Here is a 4,830-nt window from a genome sequence, read left to right on the forward strand (position 1 = left end):
GGTTCTCTGTGACATCACATCTGCTGTTCATGGACTGATGACTCTGGAAAGCTGGGCTGCTGGCCCTAGCTAGTCCCCTTTTGTAAGGCCAGGAGCCGCCATTGTGGCCATTCACATACAGGTTCCCATTGGATTCAGGCAGACGATAAAGAAATGGCGGAGTCAGAGGATGGGGGGCCATCCTATTTATTGGTGTCTCATCAAGACAGGCAAACCACAAAAGAAGACAAGGGAAAAGCAGAAAACCAGCTCTTCCCATGAAGGGCAAGGGATCAGGGAAGCCCCTGCAATTGTGATAGCAGGAACTGTGTGTCCAAGCTCCTGGTCTGTCCCACTTTATAGTGTAGAAACCCCAAATCCCTTAATCCAATATACAAACAAGGAAGTCTCTGATACAAAGTCACTTATCCAAGGCATAATTGGATTCCTCATGAGAGTGCACCACCCAGATCATACAATCAGTCAAGGGTGTGGGGAAAAGCTTAGTCCCAAAACCAAACCTTAGGCTACAACGACCTGGCCTGCTTATAGCCTGTCCCCCACACCCAATATAAGTCACAAGCGAGCAAACATATATATCATATTTACAAACTTATTTGACCAACATTCCACCCCTTTTGCTCGCTTTACAATCTAAACCACAGGCATCTTCCATGATGGTCACTGTGCAAGGAGTAGGATACATTGCATAAACAGAAATAGTACCAACTACAGCAATAGGATTAACAGATCAAAAACTATGGGCGAAATGAGAGAGCTGTCAGTGGCACCAAGGGAGGCAAATCTTTTCCCTCTGGCAGAATACAGGCCAGAGTTTTGTCTGCAGACAGCACCGTAGCTGGCACCAGAGGCCGCCCTGAGCGGGCATACCAAACCTTATTGGCCAATACACCAGCATCTGCTGGTTCTATGTGTAGTAAAATAGGGGAACTCATTATTGGCCATAAAGAAATTACAAAGGTGCCCTTCAAAATGCCGTCTCCTTGAGCACTCAAGGGATAATACACTTCTACCTTAGGTGGCCAGGTGCTGGTTGCCCAAGGAGTTAACTGGAGGTCCACCTCTAACCCCTTTCCCCATGGTGCCAACAAGGCCACCCATCTCAGATGGGGGGCCTGTACAGTCCAGGGCCAAGTCCATTGAAGCCGTTGTCCTTTAAGAAGGGCTGTTGGAGCAGGCAAGAGCACGTTGCCCTGCTGTCCGAAACCTGGCTTGAGTAAAATGTCCTTGGTGCGTATCTGCAACTGAATAGGGGCAGCTGTCCGATGCAGGAGGGCCTCTACTGGAGCTGGGCTTCCCCCGCTCATTCAAAATCCGAAGTACTGTCCATAAGCGGCGTGTCCATCCAGTAAGAGAGCTGGTGCCCCCCTCCTGTCGCAGTCCCTGCTTTAAGAGTCCATTATAACACTCAATGATGCCAGCAGCCTGGGGGTGGTAGGGAACATGGTACTTCCAGTCCACCCCCAGCTTTTGAGCCCATTGCCTCACCGTTGAACCAGTGAAGTGGGTACCATTGTCACTTTCAAGGACCAGCGGTCGCCCGTATGCAGCACTCAGGCGGTCCAGAGCCTGTATGACTGCCCTCTGGTCAGGGTTACGAGAAGGGGTAAGCAGCAAGCAGCCCGGTGGCAGTATCTACACAAGTGACTGCATACTGCTACCCTTCTGACTTTGGTAAGGGTCCAATGATGTCTATCTGCCATCGTGTCAGTGGGACATGACCCCTCTGGATCTGTCCAGGTGACACCAGTGGTCTCCGAGGGTGCTCCTTGGAACATACTGCACATTGCTCACAGGCTGCAAGTACCTCTGCATAGGACACAGGCAAGTTCCAAGCCTTAACCATAGCCCACATAGTTTTCTGTCCTGCATGGAGCAGGCGCCAGTGGAGCCACTGTGCCACATCACCTGCAGGTGCAGTCTCCAACCATCGCACCCTTGCCAACGTATCTGCCTCATCATTCCCAGGATGGGCTAGAGGGGCATGCCCTGTGACATGATATACTGTCACCTGCTTCTGGTGTCCTATTTCCCATAAGTCCTGCCACATGGCCTGACCCCATAATGGACGGTGCATTACCATCCACTGGTTAATGTGCCAAGTAGCAATCCAAAGGGTCAGTCCACGATAGACAGCCCAACTGTCAGTACAGATCACCAGAGGTGAAGGTTCATTATGGGCAACTAGCCAAACAGCTCTTAATTCTGCCCATTGGCTGCTTTGGCCTGTACCCGTGTCCATCCAAACAGTCTCAGTGGCTTGATGGAAGGCGATAGTCGTCCATTTGGCAGGTTGGCCCCTGCTGGAACCATCAGTATACCAGGCATCTTCGGGGATGGGCACCCGCCCCTCCTGGTAGGGACTGACCTCAGGTTCTGCCTCCTGAGCCCCAGTTGCACCTGACTCTAAGGTCGAATAGGTGACTGGACCCAAGACTTCCTGCAGTTCTGCCCTCAATGGGCTGGTGCTAAGAGCACAGCGTTGCTGCAGGTAGGCACCCCACTTGGCCAGGGTAGACATTTGGGCCATACCACTATGTGGTTTAGTTGCCCAATCTCTCACCCATCCAGCTATAGGGTATGTTGTTTTGACTGTAACTGGTGTTGTGGTTGTAATACTCTTAGTTGCCAGGAGGACAGCATACACAGCTTCCAGCTGCTTCTCTACTAATGAGTAACAAGTAACGAACATCAGCACCTTTCCACAATTGGGACCAAAATCCAATAGGTTGCCGTAGGCGCTCTGTCCGCTGCCACAAGCCCCATCCAAACCCCTCCAAGGTTACATGAACATCCAGCTCACAGGGCCTGGCAGGATCAAACACATTCAAGGCCTGTGCCACCTTGACAGCTCTCTTAGCAGCTGCAAATGAACCTTGCGCCTGTTCAGTCCAATCCCAGCGAGCCCCCTTTCGAATAAGGTTGTACAAGGGGCATAGTAACTGAGCCAAATGCGGTATAAATGCTCGCCAATACCCCAACAAACCTAAGAATTCCTGTAACTGTTTTACCGTAGTGGGCACGGGGTATGCTTGAATCTTATCTATAACTGCGTCAGGGATAACTTTTGTCTTACCCGACCAGACAACTCCCAAGAATTTAACAGATAACCCGGGTCCTTGTAATTTGTTCTCGTTAACTGCCCAGCCACATGCTTTCAAATGGGATAGCAGGGTAGGGACTGCTTGCTCCAATTCTGAAAGAGAATCACTAGTTAGCATAATATCATCAATATAATGGTACATGCGGACTACCTCTGGCTGTTTCCATTTAGCCAGGTCAGCAGCCACCAGCCCATGGCACAAGGTGGGGCTATGCAAATAGCCCTGAGGTAACACTGTAAAGGTCCATTGTCTCCCTTCGCAACTGAAGGCAAATTGGTCTTGACTCTCTGCGGCTATATCAATAGAGAAAAAAGCATTGACCAAGTCTGCCACAAAGTGGTATGTCCCCAACTCATGGCTTAGCCGATCCATCATGTTAGCTATTGAGGGAACAGCAGCATGCAAAGGGGGAACAACTTTATTAAGTTCCCTGTAATCTACTGTCATTCTCCAGGTTCCATCTGCTTTGCGCACAGGCCATACTGGGGAGTTGTAAGGACTGTGTGCTGGCCGGATGATCCCCACCTTTTCTAGTTCAAGGATTGTCCCTGTGACTTCTTCATAGCCACCTGGCAGGCGGTACTGCTTGGTGTTAGTCACACGCCGAGGGACGGGTAATTGCAAAGGGGAATGTGATGCATGTCCCCGCAATACTGCCTTCACAACCCTGATCCGCAGCCGGAACTCCCCAGCTGTAGTTTCCAACCACAGTCCTTGCAAGACATCTACCCCCAAAATATATTCAGGAATAGGAGATACATACACCTTATATGGCTTAGGAGGCAGTCTCCCTATCCCCAATGGAATAGTTATTGGCTTCACTTGAACAGTTTGGCCCCCATAACCGTCAATGGCCACTGGGGTCCCAGCAAACCGCTCTGGGTTTCCATAGAGAAGGGAACATTCTGCACCTGTATCCACCAAGGCCAACACCTGTTGTACATTGGAAGGGGACCAGTGGATAGCCAGTTCCACATGTGGCCTCTGGTCCCCACCCATCCCCGTTAGACGGGTCCCTCGGCCTTTTTCCTATTCAAACTGGTACAATGGGTCTTGGGAGTTCCCCTCTCCCTCGGCTGTCTCTATCATATAATCTTGTAACCGAGCTGTGCGCGCACCAAACGTTTTATTGGTAGCTGCTGGGGCCTTTCGTCTCAGTGGCTGGAACTTCTGTTCTGGTTTAAGCTGCCGCCAAAGCTCCAAAAGAATTTTATTAGGCTGGCCATCCAATTTCCCCTTATCTGCTCCAGCCGCAATCAAGTCTACCCACATCTGCGTTCGGGTAACCTTTACAGGCCCGTTTCCCTTGTTAGTTGGGGGGGAAACATAGGCAGCAGCCCTCACTGCTTTATGATCCCGAGCAGCCTCCAGCTCTCCCAAATCTGCTACCATCTGTGTAACTGCATTGATGGGCTGCCCCACATAGGGGCCCAAGATAGCCACAAGTGACCCAAAAAGGCCTGATGGGGCGCTAGCAAGGACAAATTCCCTCATTTTGGCCATAAACACTTCCTCGTCTGGCCCACGAGACCCAGGGTTGAAAACAGCATTCTTCATACCTAGTTCTCAAAGGACCTTTACTAACTCACTGTAGCACTGCCACCGACTCATTGCCCCCGGCAGTTCTCCAGCATTCTGCCAGACCATACGAATGGCGGCCATCACCCATTCTAATAGGGTATGGTCTCCTGGGTTGCCATGGCAGTTCTGAAGACGCTGCCTCAAG

The sequence above is a fragment of the Saccopteryx bilineata genome, chromosome 4 (assembly GCF_036850765.1).
Source record: "Saccopteryx bilineata isolate mSacBil1 chromosome 4, mSacBil1_pri_phased_curated, whole genome shotgun sequence".
Lineage (NCBI taxonomy): Eukaryota > Metazoa > Chordata > Mammalia > Chiroptera > Emballonuridae > Saccopteryx > Saccopteryx bilineata.